We start from the raw sequence: 26,059 nt of genomic DNA on the forward strand, positions 1-26,059 counted from the left end.
TGTAATGTATTTTTTAATGTTTTTCATCACTATAGCAACTATTGAAAAAAAAAATAGCCATTAATACTTATTTTGAAATTCTTACATCTTTTTTGGAAAATTTCAAAAACATCCCTGGGCACAAATCGATTCTTTAAAATTTAATTTGTTTTTATTAATTTTCAACTTTATTTGGATGTGTTTTATTTAATCATTCTTTAAATATATTTTTTATATTTTGTTAGATTTTTTAATATTTTTTATTTTTTAACACTTTTTTGACAGCTCGAGACTTGCCCAATTAGAACGATTGAACCGGTCGGTTTATTGGTTAGGCATGTTGAACCACTTTTGAGCCCATGTCCAGTTAACCATTCCGATTCGATTTTTTCTACACTGGTCTATATTTATTGAATTTCATATAAAAAATCAGATCAAGTTAAACAGACACGGGGAAGTAGCTCAGATATATTTATTTAATGGGTGCGGTTTGCGTAAGGCTGAAACCCTAAATAATCAAAGTAAGATGTATCTTCAAAATAGTGTCAGAGTATGTTGTTTTAGTATCTGAAAACTTTAAGGCTGAGACCCTAAATAATCAAAGTAAGATGTATCTTCAAAATAGTGTCAGAGTACGTTGTTTTATTATCAGAAAACTTTAAGGCTGAGACCCTAAATAATCAAAGTAAGATGTATCTTCAAAATAGTGTCAGAGTATGTTGTTTTAGTATCAGAAAACTTTATGATGGCCTGACAATTTATTTGATCTTTAATTATAAAATTTAAAGATCAAAAAAGATCGAGCAATCTTATGCATACTTGAAAATCTTGAAAATTGACGGTCTTGATGTTACATTACGAAGTGCACTGTTTCTTAGACTAGAAATCTATTTTTCTCATGTTCATACATCTTGAGGCCGAGATTATCGAAATTGAGAGTTTTTCCACCGAAACAACCTCTTCTAACGAATTTTTTAGGTATGCCTTAATTTGATTGTTTAGGGCCTCACCTTCATATAAACTTATTCCTTAATTAATTATTAGAAACTTATTATTTCAAGCCTTAGCCCAACTAGAGTTAAAAAACGCCCCTATTAGAAGCCCCCTTCTTTTTCTTTTTTTTTTTTCTTTTAAAAAAAAATAATAATAATAATTTTAAAACCTTAAAGGGCATTGAGGAATAAAAATACTGAAAAGAAAGGTGAGTACATGTGGCTACTCACCCACCTCAGTCCCCCAATAAAAAAATAATGAGAAGAGGGGTGAGTATACGTGCCACTCTCCCACCTCATTCTCGCACCCCAACGGCTTCTCTCTCTAAAAACTCATCTTTCTCAAAAAAAAAAAAAAAAAAAACAAAAGCCTATTTTTTCAATCTGCCGCCCTCTCTTTCTCCGCTCTCTAAAAGCTCATTCTCTTTCTCTAAAAACCCATTTTCTAGAACTTTCATATCTCTCTATCCAAAACCTATTTTCTCTAGCTCCTCAAAGGAAGAGGTCAAGTCTCTGCTTTTTCTTATTCTTTTCCTTTGTTTTCCGATATAAACCACACTAGGCTCTGCTTCTCTCTCTTTCTCCATGATTCAGACTCTGGTTCTCTTTCTGCTTGGTGGTTTTGTTTAGTGACCTTCACATATGAGCCATGGCTTTCAAAATGATCAAGATCAACGACACTTTTGGTAAAATGCAGCATTTCAAAATCGGCCAAGGGAACTCGACTCGATAGAGTAACTCGGGGCAAGGTGAGTTTTTTACGAGCAGGTAGTAACATCATATTTTTTTAGTTTAGTTATAATGATACAAAAGTGTGCCCATAGAGGTCAAGCATGTCGTCTCTCCCACGACTCGACGCTTTGTGGGATGGAGCTTCATATCTCTTGCAGAGAGGCCTCCTCTGAGGGGAACAATAACCACAATGCCAATCTGTTGTTAAGTGATAAATTGGGGCGGTCATAATAAATATATTAAAAATTTATCTTCATTTTTAAAAAAAAAGAAAAAAAAGATTCTGACTCGGGAAGTTACGCGAACTCTCCCGAGTATATGGCCTAGCCAAACTATCTTGGCCGAGTCAAATTTTGGAACACTGCTCTTGCCTTTCTTTTCTGGGAAACTTCCCACTAAAAAATCCTCGACTTTTCAGCGGTAGACAAACGACTTCCTCTCCTTTTCCAGCAAGTTTTAGCGAACTTCCATTGCTCCCTTCTCTATATCTTCTTGGAGAATGGAGCACAGACTTCTTACATACAAGGAAAGGAAACCAGCCATTACAGAAAACAAGTGCACGTAGAAGTGACGATCACTGTCTATTTTTTAAAAGAGAAATGAATGAACAATAATGGCATATGGAAGAGAGAGAGTGAGAGATGGAAGAGAGAGTGGGCTTTTGGGCAGGGGAGAGAGGGGAGCAAGAAGGTTTTCGGGCTTTTCAGCTCTGCCCAAAGCCTGAAACCCGAATCCACAATCCGCGGCCCAGTCCAGAAGCCCAAGCCCCAGCCCCGATCAATGGCAGCCCTACTTGTAGGCGAGACATAAGTCTATTTCAAAAAAAAAATAAAAATAAATAAATAAATAAATAAAAAATAAAAATAAATAAATATATATATATATATAGACATCATCCTTATGGTATCCAAGACGCGTGCCTTCAAAAAAAAAAAAGAAAAAAGCATCTTAGTGTTGGTTCCTGCAAACAATTCTGAAACTCCTGGAGTCTCACTCCATATGGCATGCTGTGTTAGTCACGTCCACAAACGTTTCTAATACTGCAATAGAAAAATTATGAAGCACACATTCTTTGGTTACAAAGATACTTGTCCTTTGCTCATTACCCATGGTTGCAACCTACAGATTACTTGATTCCCATGTTTTCATGTGCCATGACCATATATACAAAGGGAAGCACTCTATGATCCATATGCTCATGTTGTGTTGTTAACAGCATCGGCATAAGTATCATCATGGTCCATTAATAAGTTGGACGGAGATTGCATGATTCCACGATATTTAGTCATTTCTGAACAATTCTCTACCTTCAAGAACATGTTATGCAAGGGGAAGCACTCTATGATCCATATGCTCTATGATCCATATCCACGATATATACAAGGGGAAGCACTCTATGATCCGTATGCTCATGTTGTGTTGTTAACAGCATCGGCATAAGTATCATCATGGTCCATTAATAAGTTGGACGGCGATTGCATGATTCCACGATATTTAGTCATTTCTGAACAATTCTCTACCTTCAAGAACATGTTATGCCATCAAAACGGGGCCCAAAATCCTTTATCTAATAAATCATATGTGGATCTAGAATCAAACTCAAATTCCATAACATTATCCTTGATCAAAACATTCTCAGCCACAAACCGCTTGTAAAGTGAGCGGTAATAAGTTGCAGACTGTAAAAACCCTATGTCCACTGCGATAATGAATACTATGGTCATCAGCGCGAAATAACTTCATACGCTACATCTAAGTCTACCACAAAAAAAGAAAAAGGAAAAAAGAAAAGGTTTCATATACTTCAAAACCAAAAAAACTTGTTGAGGATGAATAGCAATAGTATAATGTGTGAGAAGCTTTGTTTCAAGAAAGCATGTGTACATCTAAGAGGATGAGTGATGAAGTTGATAGACAAAGAAAAACTTTTAACTTTAATTCAAGGTTCATGAGCAAAATCTTCTTTTACCTTCAATTCAACAACACATCTGCAAAAACCATCGCACATTTAGATTTGCAAGTGAGTGGATTACAATAGAGAATATTGTGTACAAATAACAGAAGTGCTCCGAAGGAAAGTTTAGGCAGACATTATTTCTTAATTATTTTTTTTCCAAAGACCTTCCCACAACTTTCAAGATGATGAAAGTTCTTTCCTTGAAGAGTAAAGTTCACCTGAAAAGAACCACATGAAAAGGAAAGACAAAAAATGTAATATTATCCAAAAATGATAAAAAGGCTTCAAAGGAAAGCTCCGATCCATTAACAATTTCATAAAACTCAAGAAACCTTTGGGCATTTCTATGTTTAATGAATAGGGCAAATGCGTTTAACTATGAAACATACTGATCATATTTTAATCTTAAACTTTATTTCTTATTGTTTTCCAAAGACCTTCCAACAAATTTCAAGATGATTAAAATTCTTTGTTTTGGATAAAGCTCACAGGAAAAGAACCAATTGAACAAAAAAAACCATAAATAAGCTGCTTAATGTACAAACCCCACGCCCACTTCAACAAAAAATATAATGGTCATCACCACAAAACTGGGATTAACTTTATATGCTGCATCCAAGTTGACCAAAATAAACTTTTCATATACTTCCAAACTTTCAACCACAAAAGCTCTTATGAGGATGAATAGAAAATTTAGTTTTTGTGTCAAGATCTATTTCAAGGAAGCACGAGAATAATTTAGAGGATGAGTGATGTTGTTTGACTAAGAAGCTTTTGACTTTAATTCAAGGTACATGAGTTCAATTCAACGATACATCTGCAAAAACTATGTTGCATTTCGATTCGCAAGTAAGTGGATTACCATAGAGACTATTACCTACAAATAATAAAAATTCCACAAAGGAAAGCTCAGGCATCCATTAACAATTTCATAATTTCAAAGAGGCCTTTGGGCATTTCTAAGTTTAATGGATAGGGCGAATGCATTAATTATGAAACATACTTATCGTATTTAAATCTTTAAACTTAATGTCTTAGTATATTTTTTCTTTCCAAAGACCTTCCCACACTTTTTAAGATGACTAAGGGCACAATTGGTAAGAGTGAAAATATTTTTGTTAAAGTATTTTTACATGAAAGAACTCCCCTATGTAGTTAGGTATGGGAGTCTTTTTTTTACACCAATCAGTTTGAGCACATTTTTTCATACCAATTGGCGGTCAATTCGTGTGAAGAAACTCCCACAATTAATCACATGGGGGACTTCTTTTATGTGAATTTTTTTCCACGAAAATACTTTCATGTGTACAAAACATCCCAAAGATTCTTTCCTTCAATAAAGTTCACATAAAAAGAACAAATTGGATAAATAAAGAAAAGAAAACATGGCTTATTAGTTTGCCAATATAACAAATTTCAGACTTTTGAATCATTTCAAGTCAACTGCAGTCCCACATATTCCCAATAAATGGGTTTCTTTAATCCAACAGTAAGCTTGTTGGCATGGCAAACAAATTATGTAAGTTCAGTATGACTAATTCTTACAATACAAGCAAAAATAAAAATTTGAAATGATGTTGAATATATAACAATTGAAAGTGAATGACACGATGAGGTGAAAAATGCTTCATAAAATAGTTTAATGCAACAAATAATGGAAGAGAAATTAAATGGTGATGGGCTGTAGGGAACCTTGGACATGATGGGTGTTTCAAGCAGCACATCCTAATGCAATCATTGTTGGGAATTGAAAGATGAGTAGCATCCAAAATAGAAAGTGAATTTCAAGCCTATTACAAGGATTGAATTGGGAGGCACCCATATCATTATCTCTGAAAAATTTCAAATGGATGAAATCAGGTGGTTATAATCATCATTTTAGCCTTTTTCCAATTAATTGGGGTCGGCTACATGAATCCTGGTTCTCGGATGAAATCAAGTGGCCCTAGTGATAAATTAAGAGGATATGTTAATCAAAGAAGAAGTTGAAAAGTAACTTTCTTCCCATAAACCAGTCACTTAGCTACAAATGTCTTTCTTTGTAACAATCAACCACTAAACCTGAACAAGGTTACATCAGTCCTATTTAATTGAATGTTACTATATGAGTAACATAAAGTGCATTAAGCCAACATTAGTATGGCTCCTTGAATTCCCTATTTAAAGTGCAACCTATTGAGTTTATTCTCATAAAAATAAATAAGTTATTTATGTTGCAAATTCCTTTGCTTGAAAGGTACTAGACAAAAAAATTTCAATTATCAAGTGAACCAAGTAACATTGGAACACTTCAGCCAAATCGCCATGATTTGACATCCACATGTTGAGGGCTACATTTTGCCCATGCATCTAATTTCTGGTTACATGCAATAACAATGGGGAATGGCATCAGTAGATCGCTTATTCATGGGAATGTTATCAAACCACAATTAGAGGGAAAACTATTTATTATTTCAACCATCCAACAATTTGTGGCGAGTTACGACCGATGATGACCGAGTGGGATATGATATCGTTCAACTCTTCAGCATGATATGATAAATTTCCCCTTATCAATCTGTTGGTCTTTAACCAGAGTGGCTTGGAATCCTTTCCTCAACTGCTCTCAGGTTAGTTAGAAGCCCTAGAAGGGAAGAGGCTTCCGGCCCCCTCAAAGAAATCAAAGACTCCATGGAATCTTTGCTTCTTGGTGGTGGTACGAAGCTCATGGAAACAAAGAAAGAATGATTTTTCAAGGGAACAACAAGGGGAGCAATGGGATTGGTGCATCATCACCATTTTCAAATGGCTTGGATGCAGGTCCGGTAGGTGTTGGATATGCAACAAGGGTTGATGTGCTATCACTTATCACTACTATATACTCAAGAAACATCTTTAGACTCTTCTCAAGCAAGTTTTTTTTTTTTTTGGGTAGTTCAATGAGGATAGTGCCCCCTTCTCGTGGTAGTCATGAAACTCAAGACATCATATTGTGGTGATCCACGACCCTGACCACGTAACCTTTAACCCATTCCTAAATAAGAAGGAAATTTTCTTATGGAAATAGACCTTGCAATGGAATGATCTCCATGGTAGAGTAGCATCTTATGTAGTGGATATTGTTGACCTCAGGGCTAGAGGAAAGCAGTGCGCAGAGGATTATCATAGACAGGGTTTTTGTGCTTCTATTGACACAAGGCCAAGTCTTTCTTGCTTGGCAATATTACCTAATAAAGATTTGCTAATTGCAGTGTAAAATGAAACACTGTATTCAGAAAGGGTGCTGCAACCACTCCCATGGGGTACAGTAAGATACAAGTGAAGGTGTTGAAACAATTTCTTCCAAGGTTAAACATATTGCATGCAAAAGATTGCCAGTTAAATAATAATCATCTAATCAATTTCTTAACCTACTACATTCACAAGACCTTCAAACCAATACAATACTTGAACAAGACATATACTTAGTTTCATATTCTGAGATACTGAATAATAGTTTCATATTCTGAGATACTGAATAATTATATTCAATATGGCTTCTATTAAATGTTGATGGTCATGAAGACCATAATGTTGATGGTCATGAAGACCATAAGAGGAAGGGTTTGTGCCTCATGCTGGAATTGGAATTCTGGTTGACTTTGAGAAGAGGAACAACATTTCACATCCCCTCATGGTAGACATCGGAGAGATAAGAAGCAGTAGCTGACTGATTGAAACCCAAATGCTATGAAAGTACACATTACCATGGTATAACTTGATACTTGTGATGTTTTATGTTTTTACTTTGTTTCAGGCTGATGTTTTCAAAGAATGTAATCAATTGAGAATTATATAATGAAGTTGGATTGGATCTTGCTCATCAATTAATCACAAATTATGACTCAATAAGTCTCTCTTCCAGATACAAGGAGAAATGTTAATTTTTACAGTAAAATAAGGCATGGAATGAATGTCAAAGAAGGAAAATATCAAGACTGTAGGTAGCACAGTTACAAGATTCAATACAAAAGGAAAGTGTTATTTCTATTGCCCCTAAAGTAATGTGTACACAAAACTAAGGAACAAAAAAAACAACATCAATAGAAAACAAAAGAGTTACTTGTATTGCTTCTAAACCGTAGGTAAGATGGCTATTTGCTTATACAAAGCAAATGCAACAGTATCAGCTAAAAACAACACATGCATTTGCCATACATCAACAAAAAACTAAGAGATATAACAGGAAAATAACATATGTAAACAACCACTATTGATGTTTTTATGACAACACTTGCACATTCCCCCATACTCCTCTTTGAATAATGCACTTAGAGAACAGGTCTCTTGACCTGCACAAAACAAACAAAGCTTTTTCCTTGTGAATCGACCTTTTGAAAAGCAAGATTTGGGTCAATCTTTGAGGAAAGTGCAAAACCTACAATGTGACATTTCCTTGGACGAAGAGTGGAGTAGCTGGTCCCATACATATGATGGCTACCCAATTAATTTAATAATCCACATTTGCCCAAACAAAATAAAGAGTAAATCCACTGTTTTGGTTAATTAAAAAGGCCTAACATCTAAAAAAGGTACAGCTGAAATCCCTAGAGGTATGGGAAAAAGGAGTTGGTGCTTTAGGTGATCAATGACATTTGACCATGTTCCAAGAAACCAATTTAGAGAGGGAGAGATTAGGGTTTGGGATCCCCATTGCATTCACAACTATCTTTAAAAAAAGGGTGCAGTTTATATAGAGCCTACGCTCTAAACAATCAAATTAGAGCCTACCTTCAAATAGTGTCGAGAAATGTGGTTTCAATATCGGAAATCTTTGTGATAGACTTAAAATGTATTTTTATATTTATTTATAAAGTTTAAAGCTTCAAAAATAGGGTGATCGATAGATCTATGAAAACTTAAAAATCTTGAAAATTGGAGGTCCAAAAATGTATTACAAAATACACTATTTCCAAAACTTGAAATCCAATTTTTTTCATGTGCATATATCTTGATGTCAAGATGATCAATTTGAAAATATTTGGACATCAGAATACCACTTCTAGTGAATTTTTTGTAGTAAGCTCAAATTTGATTGTTTAGAGTCTCGGCTCTATATAAACGTTTCCCTTTAGAAAATATTTCTAACCTTGGAAGTGATTCTTGAGAAAATTTCTTGGGTGAATACATTGATTATTGCAGGTTTTGGTACTAAACCTTTGGCGGCTTGTTCAGCATAAACAAATTTTGGGGACGTACATTAATCATGGCCATCTAATGAGATGAAGAAAGTATTGTTCCTCATTCAATCATTGTCGAGGTACAGGAAAAAGAATAAAGATTACATGGTTACTAGCTTTTTTATTCAACATCTAAAGCTTTTGTTCAACGTCTAAAGCTGAAAAAAAACTCTTTAAAATGAATGGCATGAAATACCAGAGCAACATACACCTTACCTCTGGTGCATGAAACCAATCATTTGCTTTTCAACACATGATCAAAATTTGTAAATGCATAACAACTTCTCAGTCATAAAAATCAACAAGATAACATATGGCTAATTGTATATGGAAACATGCAAGACATTTTCATAGCATAACCGTTATAAAATATAGCGTTCACAAAATAAAAATAAATAAATACATGAAAGTGACAAAATATTATATTTTAGAAAAAAATACCCACATTTTTTTCTCTTTCATCAATATTTACACAGAAAATGGGAGGTTCTTTGCATATAAATGGACCAGTAGAAATCCATGGACCAAATGGTTTTTGGCAGATCCCAAGACTGGTACATGAAAAATGATGCCTCGTAATGCACAAATTCTTAAAGTACAGAGGATTGAGGATTTGTATTTACAAGAGTAACAAATCACAGTCCTTAAAAACCCTAGATTTCTAGGGTAGGAATAATTTCATAAACAGACAACAAAAACATTCTATATCCTTATGGAGAGATCCCTTAATCATAAATATGAATAGAAAATACGGCAAAAAATAATCGTATAATAACCTGGCTATAGGATCTAGACTCTTTTTCCTAGGTCATTATTGTGAAAAGTAAGAGGAGGACGGAGACAGTTTCAGTTGTGATCCCAAGAACTGGAGTTGTGAATCCAGCTTAACCAGTCAAACCAATGAAACAAACAAACAAACAAACAATATGATTATCAAAGTTCAAAAGGGCAAAAACCCTAAAGCCCACAATCTCTCTCTCTCTCTCTCTACTGCAAGTTTCTGTCCTCTGTTTCTCTCACCTTTGCCGAGGAGAGTGCAAATGAGGGTGGCAACGAACGGTGAAACACAAAGTCACTTATTGCCGATGCAGCATCATCAAGATTCCCATCTTATGGTCAGCTTTCCCTCTCTAAATCGTGATCTTATGTAGTGAAGTGTGATCCCACCGATTCAAAGGGATCTCTTACAAGATGTGAATCTTGATGATGCTACACCAGCAAACACTGACTGATATCCTCCTCCTCCTCCTCTTTTTTCTTCTTTTCTCTCTCTTCTACCCCATGCATCAAACAAACAACCCCACCACAAAACCAACAAGCCATAGAAACAAAACCTACATCCCTCACAAAAAAGAGAAAAATCGAAGGAGAAACACCAGCGGGTCGATAAAACTTCTTTCTATACATCTATCTTTCTCGCATAATCGATATAACGAGGCATAGAAAGAGAGCGAAAGGGGTGCAACTAGATCTTGAAGTAGGGAAAAGAAGCAAAGTGTTGCAGTATAAGAGCCTCACGTCTGGAGAGAGATGGAGCTAAGAGAGAGAAAGCAATGGAGATGTTTAATGGAGAAGGGGGGTGGGGTGGGGGGTTTAAATACAAGTTTTTAGGCCCTTAATTAATATGGAAAACAAGGTATTGGTTGGTGCTCAGCTGTCAGGAATTGTACTCCAACAACAGTTATCCATCACAATCCAGGTGCTATAAAACACCATACTTTCAATCCTATCTGCGACTGGCCCATTACCCCAGTTGTATCTCTCTCTAAAAAAGACCCCCAAAAATTTATTGAGCTTTTGGAGATAAAAAAAGACCCCCTAAATTTGGTGAAGGGCTTAGCGAAAAAAATAGGGGGAAATTTTTGGATTTGAGCCTTTGCTTGCTAAACAAGCATCTTACGTTGAAGAGATTGACGGGCCTGACCTCCAGAATTGGCGGTAGCTATTCTTAGTGTTCTCAGCATTTGCTAATACCAGTCCCCATTTACGCCATTTCTATTAAGCGAAAGAGATTGGTGTGACAGAGTTAGAGTTAGGGTTAGAGTTAGAGAGAGAAAGTAAGGGGTCTCTAGAGAGAGAAACTAAGGGTCTCTCTTCATTGGTGGCCTGTCTTAAATTGGTCAGGAAAGGGTAATTACTAGAGGGTTGAGAGAGAAAGTCTTGGTTTGTAGGACTGTGCCACCAAGAACCCCAAAATAATAGTAGTGATAAGTTCTCTGTTTTGGTTGCAAGCTTTAAGGTAAGGTTACCTTATGTGCAAATTTTCCTCTTGATAAATTTTTAGGGCGTATAATTAAAAGTTGAGGTTTGTATAGAGCCGAAGCTATAAACAATCCAAGTAAAGCGCACCTTCAAATAGGGTCCAGAAATGTGGTTTCAATGGTGAAATTTTTTTTGAAATATATTTTCAGCTTTAATTATAAAATTAAAGCTTAAAAAATAGTGTCGATCGTGCAGATCTACAAAAACTAAACTTGATATTTGACTGATGATGTACTATTCTCAAAACTTAAAATCCATTTTTTGTTCTTGTGTCCATGTATGTTGAGGTTGAGATAATCAATTCAAAGATATTTATGCACCAAAACAAGTTGTGAAATTTTGAGGTGGGCTCTGAGTTGATTGTTTAGAGCCTGGGCTCTCTATAAACTTTTTCGATAAATGAAATCGCGAGTCTTCACCGCTTACGGTCGGGTACTTGGCTCAGAAGTATTCAATCGAATGTGGACTTTTAAGAGTTAGAAAGGGAATGTGTACACGTTTCGAGCCGTGAGAGAGAGAGAGTTGATGGGGTTTGCCAAATGAAATGAAGAGAGTAAGCGGGAGATTTAGACAGAAATGAGATGAGATGATTGGTGAGGGTACATTATTCCAAATTGTGTTTGGGAGGCACTGTCATCAATTTCTTTTAACCACCTCCTTCTCTGAGGATGAGTCAAAATGGTGAGGAGTAGTGAGAAAGAGAGGAGAACACGTAGAAAGGATGGGCAAAGAGAGAGGGGGAGAAGGCGAAGAGAGAGAAAGAGTGCGACAAAGAGTTTTAGAGAGAGAGAGAGGGGACGCTGATTGAGGTAAAGTAGGACGAAAAGGGCGGGGCGGTAAGGGGGAGGCCGCGGGGCGGGGCGGGGGGGCGCAGACAGCAGAGCAGTCCGCAGAGGAGAGAGAGAGAGAGAGAGACGTGACTCGTGTTTGATGAATACAAATTAGATCGTACATAGGAGCAGGAAAGAAGGAGGTGTCGCCTCCATGCTCCTGTCCACATATGAAGAGAGAGAGAGAGAGGGAGAGGGAGAGGGAGAGGGGGAATATTTGATGGACTTGCCCTGCCCTTCCCTTCCCCACCGTACGACGCTCAGTCCTACAACCTCTTTCTCTCTCTAAAATTCCCCTCTCTCTTCCAACTCGAAGCCAATCAAATCTCTTTCTCTCTCTCTAAAATATACCCCCTACCACCTTTCTTTCATGTCTCTTTCTCTCTCTAATCTCAAAAAGGCACAGATCTCTCTCTTGGCGCATCTCTCTCGAACTTTGGTCTGTAAACCTTTCCTATAACCCATGCAATATCTTATTTACTTAATTTTCTCCCATTCTCTCTCTATAAAACCCTGTGCGTTCTGTCTCAGCCCTACATCTCTCCCTCTCTCCCTCTTCCTCTCCGCCATCGCTTTGTCAAATCATGCTTTTTCTCGCTCGCCTTCCCACCACGCGTCTTCACCTGCCATCATCTCCACTCTCCTCGCGGGATGATGACAAAAAGCCACCATCTTTGTTTGAAATGACGGGTACAATGTGTCAGCAAATATCTCGGATTTCAACTGTGACAATGTTATTTTATCATATACCCACATGCCCCCCCCCCCCCCTTCTCTATGGGAGCTACCCTTTGTGCAGTTGAGGCCTGTGTTCGAACTTTCGAATCGGCCTCAGAAACGAGTCAATGGCGGGAACTGACTAACTTGTAAACGACCTGGTTCAACTTGACTGTCGTTTTCAAATATATAAAAACAAAAATAATAAAAAAAATATGAGATGTATATTTAAAGTATGATTAAATAAAGCATATCCAAATGAAATTCAAAAATAACGAAAAAATTAAAAAAAATAGATTCTAAAAAAAAATTGGTTTAATAAAGCTGCAGCCTTGTCAAAGTAATTAAAGCTTCACCTCATAATTCATCCTAAATTACAATTCAAACATTGGAAAACCTTTACATCGATCATCTCAACTTGAGCATTATGGTTTGTGAAAAAAATTAGAATTCCAAACTCTAAAAATAGTGTATATTATAACAAATTATATAAACCATCTATTTTGCCTTAAAAATAAGTATTCACACATCCTCAAGGTTTGTACCTTTTTTTAGTATCAAATTTAAATTTTTATTTTGAAAATTGATTTTTGAGTTATCATGGAGATTTCTATTGTTGAAAGTGCTTTCCAAATGAGGATTTGAGGTGAGCTTTATTTTGCTTTCATGAATCCTTGCACTTATAGAAACCTTATCCCTTAAAAAAACAATTATTGCCCAAGGTTATTTTCAAAATCTCCTAAAAAAGATAGAAAAATGTAAAATTAAATATTCAGGGCTTAAATACTCCTAATATTTGCCAAAATGATTAAAAAATATTAAAAAAACACATTGTAAACAAATCCCTCATTTTTTGAGATTTTATATTTTTTGAATTTTAAAAAAATACCTGGCCATACTACCAAAATTGGCCAAAAGTGGATCAGTCAATGCTTGGTTCCACATTGACCGGTCGGATCCGAGTTGGACCAGCCGAATTTGCGAACACTAGTTGAGGCTATACCGATGGCGCTTCACCGTGTATATTTATCAATGGATGGTTAGCGGTAGTTCTTAATGTTTTCCAAAGGCAATGCAACATCATCTCATCTCAAACGTCCATTGCGCACCTGTTATCATCCGCAAAACGTGTGATTTGTATTGCATATTTTGGCATAAAATTGTGTTGAAGCCCATATTTCATCAATCTATAGGTACTCATGATGCCTCCTTGAGCTGTTGTTTAACCAAATAACGACGAAAATTAAACTTGTCAACTTGAAATTTCTTATCATTGACAATAAACAAGTTGAGTTAATGCCAAAAGTTGGATTTATCTGATGTATTATCATTAGAAGGAGCCAATTTGGGCAACTTCTTCCTATAAAGTCGTTTGGTGTGGCAAAAGAAAGATACTCATGCACCGACCCATCAGTCTCGAAAAGCACTACAACAAATCTTATCAGAGTCTCACCCTTTTTACTTCTTAATAAGTTAGTAATTTCTTACTGTTAAAAAGAAATCAATCCATTATGAAAGGTAAAAGTTTATTTAAGGTTGACACCTTAAAATGCACAATTAAAGTGCTCATCTAAAATCTTACGAAAAAGGTGGTTTTGTAGTGGGAAAAACATTGAATTAGTCAAGGACATCTATATATATATATATATATATATATATATATATATATATATATATATATATATATATATATATATATATAAAAGTAATGATCCTATAGGATCCTCTCTCACGTATGAATGTAGGATCGTAAATGATTATTATTAAATTTGGTACGGATATCTAAAAAAGTTATTACATGGATGTGAGACTTTACTTTTTTAGAGATCCGTGTCAAATTTAATGGTGATCCTTTAGGGTCCTACATATATGGACGGAGGAGAGTCCTATATGATCATTTCTTATATATATATATATATATATATATATATATGATATTCTAAACTTCACAATCCTTCAAATTACAAAAGTTCAAGATATTTATAAAATTGCCCAACAAAAGTAACTTTTTTAAAAAAATAGACTGCAAAACTAACAAATTCACTCTTTACAATTCTCTCCATCTTGAACCTTTGTAATTTGAAGGGTTGTGAAGTTTACATTATCTCTCTCTTTCTCTCTCTCTCTCTATATATATATATAGAGAGAGAGAGAGAAAAAGAGAGAGAGAGAGGAAAGATGAGATTAGCCCAACTAGCTAATATGAATATATGAGCCTAACGGTCCAAATTGAACCTGGGTCGATCTGACGATAACATATGTCCGGTAGTACTTGAATTTTATTTATTTTTTTTATAGATCCAAATCACTTGAAATTTTAGTTATGTGTTCTTCACATCAATGCAAACCTAATAAAAAAATAAAAAAATTATTCGTAAAAAATAAAATGATTAAAATACCCTCAAAATATTTCTGGGTTATTTTGGTCAATTTATTTCATGTAAAATATTTTTTTTGATATTTTTTAAAGATTCATTTATTTTTTATGAACACACTTCTAAAATTTCTAGTAATTTATATTTGAAAAAAATAAATAAAATTCAAATACTACCGTACATCCGTGATTGTCAAATCGGCCCAGAATCAATCTGAGATGTTGGGCACATATGTTTATATCAGCTAGTGGGCCAATTCCATTTTCTCTCTCTCTCTCTCTCTCTCTCTCTCTATATATATATATATATATATATATATATATAAATCAAGGATGTCCAGTAGTATTTGAATTTTATATTTTTTTACAAATCCAAATCACTTGAAATTTTAGGTGTGTGTTCTTCCCATTAATGCACACCTAATAAAAATATAAAAAAAATATTTGTAAAAAATAAAATGATCAAAATACCCTTCGAATCTTCTTGGGGGTGTTTTGATCAATTTGTTTCATGTAAAATATTTTTTTGATATTTTTCGAACCTATTTTTGATGAACATACGTCTAAAATTTCAAATGATTTAGATTTATAAAAAATGAAATGAAATTCAAGTATTACCAAAAATCTATGATCGTCAGATCGGCCCAGATTCAATCTGGGCTGTTGGGCTCATATGTTCATATGAGCTAGTGGGCTAACCCCAACATTTTCCATATATATATATATATATATATATATATATATATATATATATATATATATATATATATATATATATATATATATATATATATATATATATGGGAAAAAAATAACGAGTTTAAAGTTCTAAAATAGTACTTTTTACAACACATTATCTGAACCGTCCATTTTCAAGATTTTCATGCGTTTTTAGGTTTGTTTGGTTTGAACCATTTTTAGAGTTAAAAATTTTATAATTAGAGATAAAAGTAGATTCTTGCTCCATCCCAAGAAATTTGGACGCCAAAATTACATCGCTAGCCAAAGTTTAGAGACGCTCCGTAATTTGATTTTTTAAAGGTTTTATTTTATGCAAACCACACCCTCTTAGATATCTCTCTTTTTAAAAAAGAAAACGTGTAGCATGTACCTGAGGATGTAATTCTACATTTGTGTCCCCTGACCCACCTATCATCCATCTTAGAGATGGTGTAAAGATATGCTAGTCCCACCCACAGACAATTCAATAATCTAAATTAATACATAAAAAATATCATTTTTATTTAGGGTGTGGTTTTTATAAAGTTGCAACTTTAAGCAATTCAATTAAAGTGTACCTTTAAATTTTATCATAAATATAAATATCATATAAAAAATTATTAGGATTATTTGAGAATCTATGTTCATATCTAATTATAAAATTTTAAACTCTAAAAATAGTTCAATTCAAGTAGCTTTATAGACACATGAAGTTTTTGAAAATGGACAGTTCAGATAATGTGTTTCAAGATACACTATTTCACAGACTCAAATTTTTTTTTTATTTTTACATTCATACATCTCGATATCGAGATGATCAATTAGATGGTTTCCCAACATCCAAACAACCTTTATGATGGATTTTCAAGGAGCATCTTTAATTCTACATTTTAAGGTTGTAACCTTATATAAACTTTTTCTTTTTATTTATCAAATAATTTTGTCCTTTCATATTCACCATGATATAGAGCATCAGCCCGAAGGATCCAAAGAATATATATACTATAGATTTTAGAGGGGAAAATGTTTCTATAATTTCTCTACTGTATAGAAGATATATACTTCCCCCCTTCAATCTAGCCATCTAATTTAGATCAAATGAGCTACTTACTATTTGATCTTGATCCGATCTTCAAAGTATTTTATTTTTAATTTATTTTCTAAAAATTATATGAATGTGAAATTTTGTACGTGCCATCATCTCAATAGGGTGCACCTAAAAAAATATTAAAAAATATTTTTGATATAATACAATGACCAAAATGCCCCAAATATTTTTAGGGGCATTTTGAGTATTTTATTTTATTATGAATATTTTTTAATATATTTTTACATGTGCGAGTTTAAGAGAGAAGTTAAAATATTTTGTAAAAAAAGAAAAGTTAAAAAAAAAAATAGTAAAGATGCATGACATTGTGATTGGGGCCATCTTAACTTTCTATTTTCAATGGATGGCTTTTTTTTGGATAATTCAGTGGGAGAGAAGGCCCTAGCCATTTTTCATTAATTAAATAAGTAAAAACAATTATCGTACATCCCTATAAATAGACGGCTAGATAGGGAAAGTATAGATGGTTTGCCCTTTAGAGGGAGGACACATAGAAATAGACTCATAAACCTTGTCCTTAAAAAAAAAAAAAAGGAGTAATTTACATACAGAGACAAAATAAAATATAAAATGGATCAATTTTAACCAAAAATTACAAAAAAATATTGTTTACTGTACATTTTTTTAATTTTTAAAATTTCTCATAATAAATAAATAATAAAATATAAAATGAACCATCCTTGGACTTGTTTTATTTTCATTTTTTTTTTAGTTTTTTTCAATTGTCTAGGATGCGTCCTCTGTTTTAAGGCAGTTGGGAACTAGTCAGAGGTCCCCATCCTGAGAGCACCTAGATTGTGGTGTTACACCACATTATAGGCAATCTGATGATGAAGATCTCATAATGCTTCAATCCAGTTTGTGGTTTGAGGTCCCCATCCTCACATTGTGGTTTTCGACTACATTATAGGCAGTCTTAGGATAGAGACCTCTGACCGCCTGTAATGTGGTGTAACTTTGACAATCTAGACAGTCCAAGGATGGGACTTTAGACTACCTGTAATAGACAATAAAAAAAAATTGAAAACCAATTCGAGGATACCATCCTCGGATCAAGGGGGCATTATAGAAATTTTTTTAAAAAACTCTACAATAAACGACCTTCATCGCAATTTTTGGCCAAAATTAACCCATTTTTATACATCTATTTATTTGATGTCCGTCCATAAATTGCTAAAAAAAAAAATTCACCATGAGATTCCTCGTTGGTCATTTTGAGAAGAAGTGAGGGTGTTGTAACGTAGAATGTGGGTAATGTAAAGTAGACCGGGCTCTTGGTGGTCACGGGCCGGACAAGCCTACTCTTCGTCGCCACGATCCTCTGAGATCTCCTCTTTTGGGCCCACGTGCCTACCTCAGTGGCCAGCAAAGCATCGCGTTCGAAAACCCCACGTTAAAACCGCCTTGCTTTTTCATGCATCATTCCTCTCTATCTCTCACGTCTCCCGCGCGCTTTTGGCGTATTTTCTCTCTCTAGGCTCTCTCTCATGCGTTGCTCGTGCATGTTGAGTGTGTTTTCTTCCAAGAGTTTAACTATGTCGTAGGATGCATGACTTGCCTCTCCTGGAAAAATAATCTTTTTATGCAAAGTTTTGTTTGCCATTTTTTTCAAAAACAATTGTTTCATGTGGACTGCATTTGTATAAGAGAAATAATCCTATATGACTTTTTTTTCGTTTATATGTGTAGGATCCCGAATGATCACCATTAAATTTAACATGAATTTATAAAAAAGTCAAGTCCCACGCTCATGTGATAACTTTTTTAGAGTTTCATACTAATTTTAATAGTGATCCTTTAAGGTCATATACACCTGGGTGGGGGATGGTCCTATAGGATCATTACTCTTTGTATAATATGCGCTCCAGAGTATAAAGCATTCATCTTAAAGATAGATGCAAATAGGTGGTTCATCTAAAAATAATTAAAACTAACAGTTCAAATGTTTTCTTAGTAGAATTATTATTTTTAATTTTAAAAATTTATTTATTTATTTATTTGTATTCATGATCTCCATGTTAAAGATTATATATTCTCTAAAAATTAGGATTGAATTCTATTTCAAAAATAAATTTATTATGAAGCCTGTATGTGCAGGCTTGGCCACATGCTGACCTGAGTCTGTTTCTTTTAAAGGAAAAACTTATTGAGCCCTTGAAAAAGTGAATTTCACCATCCATCTAAAGGATGATATACATCCAATGGTGGAGAAAACAGTTATTTGGACCACTTTTAGAGTACAAATACAATTTCTTTTATATTTCAATCACATAAATAGATGACATCGGGACGCAAACAATAAGTTGGCTTCCACCTACGGGAGTAAGTCTATAGTTTGTTCCCGTGTGAGGGCCCGTATTGCTCCCTTGGGTTAAAGACCTATTTGGCATGATTTTTTCTTTCTACAATTTTGGATCCACCTAATAGTAAGATTAACATTTAAGTCCTCTCCTCCAAAAATTGGATAGTCCCAGTTTAATTTTGGTACATCATCAGGCACATACAAAGTGTGATTTAAAATTATTTTTGTTTTTGAGGTTGGTTGCTAGGTTGTAGAGGTTTTATCCCCAAAATTTTTTTGTTCTAAGACTACTCTTAAGGCTTCCTTGGTTCCTTGGAAATGAGATTTCTGGAGTCCCATTTCCATGGAAATAGCCCAGATTGATATGTTTGGTTCCTTCTGAATACAGAATTAATATTTACGCGAGGAGCCATGTATCTTTCATTTTAAGCCAAATTTCAGAAAATATCAATTCCACCCAAATAGGTAGAATTGACATTTTCTTAAAATCAAAAGTTAAACTCACATACCCTAATGTTATTATTGTTAATATTAATATCACTATTACTACTGTTAGTATTAATATTATAATTAAAATATTTATTATAGGAATAGTGATCATTTAAATATATTTTTATTATATTATTATCTTAATATATTACTATCATATTGTATTACTATTAAATATTTGTATTTTATTATAATATTTAAAATTATTATAATATTATATTTTATTAGTAGCAATAAAATTTATTGTTCTATTATATAACTATTGTAATTGGCCGACTTCGATTAATTATCATAAGGCTTGAATGATGACGATGATGATAACTATTTTAATCATGATATTATATTTTATTATTATATTATTATAATGATATTTTTATACTATAATAATATTATTATAACATATTATATAATTTTTTTTGAATTTTCTAAAGACATATCTTCCAGAGAATCCAAATAATGGAGATGTATCTTCTTAGTCTCTACCGGATGCTATCCAAACAAACATACACTTACCTTCCACGAGATACCAATTTCAGAATGCACATTTCCCAAGAGTCCCATTCCAAACACGTCCTTAGATTAGAATGGACTTGAGTTAATAAAGGGATGCTATGCTCTCATATTGTGCGGTTATTATGTTAAGGTATGCATCTTTCATCTGCTTTGCAAGCCTTTCCTGATATGTGTACAATGGTTTGTAATTTGTATATGTACATGAGTATTTCTCTCTCTCTCTCTAAAACTTCCTTCTAGTGGCACATTTACCATTTTATGTGGTTGCTTACATTCTCTCTCATATGCATCAAAAAGCAATTATCAGGACTAGCTATTTCGCCAGCATATACACACGTTAACAAACAATGAGTGAGGAAGAGAAACTCAAAACCAACTCAATCTTGGCTTTAACATCAATCGCTTTATGGTACACAAGTGGCCCTCAACTTTAACAGTAAGGCTTGAGAAAGTACAATAACGCAATGAGGATGGTTTCTCCTTTTCTGCTACCCAATACCAATGGGTCCACTAATGTTTCATCCTAATTTTGGTAAATATGGAGCTCAAAATGGTTGTTCCAAAGTATACACCTTGGGAAAAAATACTCAGCCAAGTTCACACCGACTTGGTCGAGTTACTCAGCTTTGCCCTATAAGGGAGACGAGTTTTTACCGAGTTGGTTGCACGTCATGTATGTATGGTTTATCTTACGCATATAATATGTGAATTTCAATATCAAATATGTTCTATGTGGTTGTTGGGTAGACCACGTTGCCATTACTTGTCATGTCCATCCTTTTGTATTTTCTACTTAGCCGTTGTTTTCTTTTTAAAAGTTAAAGAGTTCCAAAAACTCAAGTTTGAGGATCAAACTCAAGACCTCTTGAATTGAGAGGCACACAAGGGCAGTAAAGATGACCAGCAAGCTGTTTTGGTTTTATGCAAATATGCTGTAGATTATAGGTAGATAATAAATTTTTGGCCTTTAGTTTTATTTTTTTAATTTGGTTGGACAAGGGCAAGTTACTCAGACTCAACCGTGTAACTCGCCCTCGGCCAAGGTTCGAGTACTTTGGCTAAATCGTGTATGCTTCTTGATCAAATACTAGATAAACAAGCACATGAATTTGAAACATCCTTCAATGTTAGAAATAGAAGTTCCCATTAACTAGTTGGAGATAAGTTGCCTGCGTCTAAGAATTCTAACTCTATAATTATTTGTGAGGTTCGTCCTCCTAGCCTAGTGGGTAGGTTGCAGTGGGGTGGCAATGGACCCGGACCCCACTCAAGACTTGAGGGATAGACCCGATCCTGGTCTAGGTATGGGTCCAAAAATTGGACCGGTGGGGGATGGTTTGCGTCTAAATCTTAGATCCGAACACTATTTGGGTTTGGGTCGGGTAATATTTTTTGGATCCCAATATATGAAATAGATTTAAATATAGTTAAATACATAGATATTTTAATTTTTGTGTCGGTTCCGATTAGGTCCTAATCCGGGTCTGGATCCCACACTATATTTTCGGATCCAGGTCCGGGTTCAGGTACGGGGTCTGGGCCGAGCCAAGACCCGACCCAACATGTTGTCACCCCTAGGTTGTAAAAGCCTAAAAAACAATCTAGTCGGATCCCAGCTCACCTGCCCAAAAATAGAAGAGAAAGCAAACTATGCACAATCTGTACATGTAAAAGCAAGTAGTAGGGCTGTCGCAACAATGCCAATGCGCGCATCGGAGACTTCTAATTTTTGGAACTGAAATCAAACAGTTCATGAGTACAATAGCGACCTAGACTACTTCCACTAGAGAGAGGCAAACAATTCAATTAAAACAATGGGTTAAGAGTTTGGTAATATGAAACCCCTTTTTCCAAGAGACAATCTCTCTAGGATTTCCAGGCTCTCCTCTTTGAGTATAAGTCTTTCTTTCTTGCTCTTGATGATTTATTTTCTTAGATTTTCCCCTTTTCTCTTTCCATGGGCTCTTCTCTCTTGGAGTTTTCTTTCTCTCTAGAGGGTTAGCCAACAGCCCAAAATGACTCCCATGGTTGGTACAAAGTAGGCCTCAAGTAATTGGGATCATTCCGAATATGACCCCACTCTTTGTGATTATCCCGTCATGGTCCTCAGCCCTTTACACATTGATTGTGTCCTTCATGGGATGGGACACCCACCCAATAATCTTTCTTTTCCAGCTCCATGAAGAGCACTCAACTTTACTCACATGCAACCAATTCCACCCATGCCTCTGCACAAAAAATGTGTCCTTGGCCAAGATTTTCATCATTATATCTTCTCCATTCTTCTCAATTTGGATATTCTTAAGTTAGACTAATTTCTGCTCAAGGACTTTCTAAACCCAATTTTATTGCACCTCAATTTTCTTTGTTCTTGCACCTCAATTTTCTCTAGTGGCTAGCACTTTGACTATCATATTGGGTGATATACATGTCTCAAGCCTAGCTTCTGAAGAAATATTTCGTCCACATCATCTCCTAGTTGGATCTTCTGACTATAAGTTCAACCTCTATTTTTGACAGGGCCAGAAACTTCTATACTATTGAAATTCAAGATAAGGCTAGCCCTCCAAGAGTGAACAAATCTCTCAATGTTGATTTCCTAGACTCCAGGTCTTCAACCGTATCTGCGTTGGTCTAAACTTGAAGCATAGCTTTACACCCTCCCAAAGGTTAAATTTACTATGGCAGATATTTGAAAATCTACTTGATTGATGCCTACTGCTCATATGTGATATCTAACCTCCTGCAAACCATGGCGTCACACTCTTCTTTATATATGATTAACATGGGCTGGTTTTGTAAATTTTCCCTTTTTTTGGGCTACCACTTGCATGAATAGTGCCTGAGAGTGGATTCAAACTTCGAAGCCCTGTCTCTCAGGCATCCAACATTACAATGTCTTGAGTTTTGGAGCCTAATTTGGGGGATTTTGTGATTAAACTTCATACTTCTTTTATAGCATTCTGAGCTCTTTTGATCATGGTTCGACTCATCCCCTGTATCCATCTGTAGACACCCCCTCCGAATTTAATTTTATCTACGAATTCTAAAACCTTGGAGAACACTATCTCGGTACACTGCATGACACAACTAGTCATAGTCCATGAAAAAACCATAGTCTATAAAAGAATATTTCCTAGATATTTTATAAATACTGAATATATGGGAATGAGTAGCTGTCAATGATGTGATTCATGTTGCAGGAGCCAGATGTCCTACGATGAGATACGCATCGCTAAGATGTGTCCCCACTGGTTGGTCTAAATTGACTACCTTCCTATTTTGGGTACATTTCTGCCACAAATTGGTGTCTTCGCAACCGTTTTAGTGAACCTACAGAGAAGAAAAAATGTAATCCTAATCCGTCAACCTACTTATCCTCCCAATCTAAACCCTATGCCTAGAACCCTAAAACCCTGATCTAGGAACCTTAATAATGATTCAAAGATAATACAAACTTTCATTCATTCAAAAGCCCTGAAAGAAAATTCCTACACATCATCCTTCCTTGGAGTTCTTTCATTCTATGGAGTTCTTTCATTCTATTGGATGAACAATCTTGAAGATAAAGGATTACAGACAAATCTTTGTCTTCTGATCTAGGCCCAACTCTGGGTCTGGGGCCTTAGGGCTCGGCTTCCAGGTTCTTTTTTACTTCAATCTCTTTCTTTGATTATTATTTTAATTATTCATTCATCTTTATTTTCTTTAGATAAATCTGTTATTCTTGTTTTTCTTTTTATTTTCTACTTATGTTTTGGATTTCCCACTACCTATACTTGCTTGGCCACAAATTTGTAAAAAATAGGTCTTTTATGGCTAATTTCTTTTTTAACCTAAATTTAATGGAAGCCACCTATCCGACTTCTAATTATTAAGTTTGGATGAGATCTCAGATTTCTGACATATTAGACTTTGATTAGTCTAATCAGTCTTAGAATCACGTATAAAAAAGCTTAGATGCCCATCATGAGGCCCATTGAGCATAGTATTATGTGAAATCCAATAAAAAACAGCTCTTAAACTTCACTCTAGGGGCTATTTCTGACATCCCAAAAATAGGAAATCAAGACATTGATTATACAAGAAGGCTTGAAGTTCATACAAAGTAGCTTGTCTGTTATCGGGCCCCTTCATCTCCCGTTGGTCAAAAAAAATATCATTAGCCGAACAAAGACCCAATGCGATAACCCCAATAATACTGCAGGAATCATTGGATTTGGGTAGAGTCAAGGAAATCAGCCTCAAATTCAGCTTGAAATCAGCAGGACCCCTCAAAATGATGAGTGGAATCCCTTGGAAAAAACAAAGAGGAAAATCGGAGCTAGTCACATACTTAAGATGGACAGTCTTGAAGAGAGCACAGCCATAATTTGGCCAAACTTGCTCAAACGTATGATCCTACTATTAGATCTTTAATTTGAGGTGCCCCGATGCCACCTTCCAAAAATTAGGCTGATAATGGATGACTAAGATCCCGCCCTACAACTTCCAAAATGGCAGTTTCCGCATGCCAAGCCTTCCTAAGCCATTTTTGGCTAGGTTCAATAAACCTAGACCATTTTAGGCTGAGCGACACTCCTGGCCTCGCCTAAGCTTTGGACCACCAAAACGGCAGCCCAGGCTAGGAGATCTACTGGTTTTGGCATGTTGCCTTTCCCATACGGTTTTCAGTCAATAAAAGTGTGATTTCGTGGTTGTTTGTTGCATTGAGAATTTGAAACCCTGATTAGACCCTGGTTGAGATTTTGAAACCCTAGGTTGAGAGTTTGAAACCCTGAAGAGAGACTCTGAAAAGACTCTTGAGAGAGCCTAGTTTAAACCCTAGACCTAAGAAACCTAGACCTAGAAAAACCCTAGTTTTAAGCCATCCTTAGATCAAGAAAGCCACTCAACCAAGCCAAGGCTTGGTCAAAACCTGAGAGAGACAAGGAGGACGCATGACACAAATCCAACCGGTCCTGATATGAGCGAGGCCTCGAATCCTCGGGAGTCCCCAGCCATCTGGCCCGATTTGGTACTTTTTTTTACTCTTTCTACTATCTTTTTATGTTTTATTTATTTAATTAAAATTAGATTAGTTTTGTTACATTTATTTCGTATTTCATATTTCATATTTCGGATCGATGGTGGCTCTGCCACTGATCTGAGAGAAGATCTGCTCATTTCTGAGTAGATCTGGCCTCAGATCAAAATTTGATTATCCCACTATCTCTATCACTATTTTTAAATCAGTTTGTGGTGTTCAGATTTGAGGGATCTTCCTCTAAAGATCTCTCTGATTTTTCATCATAGATAGTTTGGCACCCACCATAGGGCAGTTCGAGCTTGATCCAAGCTTCGAAATATATGTTTTATTTACTTTTTCTTTTACTGTTTTTGGTCCAAAATAGTCCCAAATTTGGCTGTGGCCAGGACCCAGGGTTTTTGCAGCTGTGAAACACTGTTTATCTTGGGTGACACTACCTATGCCACCCAGGCGGCACTACCTATGTCGCCCAGACTTAAAGGTCCCAGAAAAATCTTGGGACCCCATAGCCCTACTCCAGGAACTTTGGTCTTGCTGTTCACCAATTTCTAGGTCAAAATAAAATTTTTTAAAAAAAATACAAAAAAAATATTTTGCTTGAGACATGTCTTTTCTATTCGTGCTTTCTGATTTTATTTTATTTTAATTAATTTTGTTAGAAACCATGATTTACCTGTTTTATCATGTTTAGCTTAGCCCTGCTTCATCAAAAATAAAATAAAATAAAAATTTTAAAAAATAAAAATTTGATGGTTGCTTGCACCCTCTTTAAACTGTGCCCCATTCGAGTCACCCTCAATTCGAGCCGCGCTCAACTAGGCACGGGGTGTGCCTGGTTTCACTTTTGTTCATTGTAT

The 26,059-nt window shown here is 35.2% G+C and overlaps 1 long non-coding RNA gene across 1 annotated transcript; it reads right to left on the reverse strand.

Annotated features, from left to right (window-relative positions):
- Window positions 1–2,631: 2,631 nt before the first annotated feature.
- LOC148780752 (uncharacterized) lies at window positions 2,632–11,288 on the reverse strand. Its single transcript, XR_016039760.1, has 2 exons — window positions 9,879–11,288; window positions 2,632–7,970 (listed from the first exon to the last, which is right to left on the reverse strand). It is a non-coding gene; the product is annotated as an uncharacterized LOC148780752 (long non-coding RNA).
- Window positions 11,289–26,059: the final 14,771 nt, after the last annotated feature.

The sequence above is a fragment of the Amborella trichopoda genome, chromosome 8, assembly GCF_054954075.1.
Source record: "Amborella trichopoda isolate Santa Cruz 75 chromosome 8, AtrichopodaSantaCruz75HAP2 v2.0, whole genome shotgun sequence".
Lineage (NCBI taxonomy): Eukaryota > Viridiplantae > Streptophyta > Magnoliopsida > Amborellales > Amborellaceae > Amborella > Amborella trichopoda.